Below are 1,125 nucleotides of genomic sequence, written 5' to 3'. Positions count from 1 at the left end.
TGGTTTCAATAGGTTATGGTTACACTCGATTGATCATGGTTTCAATAGGTTACAATCACACAATTATCACAAGGGAAGAGAAGAGAGTGAAAACGAACGTAATCAATCTAGGCAAAAAAAGATAATTATAATTAATTAAAATAAAATAAAAATATTTAATTACATTAGAGTTCTTATTAATTTATTTATATTTAATATAAGTTAATTTATTAATTAAAAAAGTTTGAAATTATTGAGTTATATTCTTGCATTCTCATAAATCACATGGATTATCGTTTAAACCTCCACATAAGAATTACTTATAAGTGAGATCGTTGATCCAATATTCTAGTGACTAAGGTTAGAGAACCATGGTTGAGTTTAGGATAACCATTCTTATAGCATAAATAGCCTCGTGTATAGCGGTTTTGGGAGTGAAGTGTAGGTCAAATTTGTATAAAGCTACATCCTTCATTAAATATAACATTTTTTCCGTGAATTCAAAATTGTAACACTATGTTGCCTCAACATTGAATTATATTTATGATATACTTGAATGTTATGAATTAAATGTTTAAGCTAGGGGCGGACCTATAGAGAGGAGGGGCTGCACCTGCTCTCCCCCATTGTCCCAACGAATTGGAAATTGTTTAGGGTATTAAAGGTATATCCACTTTATTTCTATTGTGTCCTTGTATTTCTAGAAATTAAACTAAAGATAAAAGTTTGTGGGGCAGGATCGGTGTATGTCACCATGTTTATGACTGACCGTGAGTAAGAATAAGTCCGTCCCATTGGATAAAGGTATGGGTAAAGAAAACTTTATTAATTTACCCGAAATTTTAGTCGGTGAGATACGGAGATATATATATATATATATATATATATCTATATATATCTTTATATACATAAAAGTGAAGGATCGTGTGAGAAGAGAAGTAATAATGAGAAGTGTAATAAAGATTTGAAACGTTGATCACTTTTAATCTCATGTCCACTCATGAATTGTGCTTTGGAAAAGAATTGATCTGATGCTTCTTGGTGCACCTCATTAGTGTTAACATTCAATTAGAATTGATTCAAGGGTGAAGATCTCTTCTAACGATTGTCACTAGAACCCAGCCCTGTACATAAATATATTAAGTT

The sequence above is a fragment of the Cynara cardunculus genome (assembly GCF_001531365.2).
Source record: "Cynara cardunculus var. scolymus isolate 2C chromosome LG 1, CcrdV1, whole genome shotgun sequence".
Classification (NCBI taxonomy): domain Eukaryota; kingdom Viridiplantae; phylum Streptophyta; class Magnoliopsida; order Asterales; family Asteraceae; genus Cynara; species Cynara cardunculus.
Note: the sequence above shows the minus strand (reverse complement) of the source record.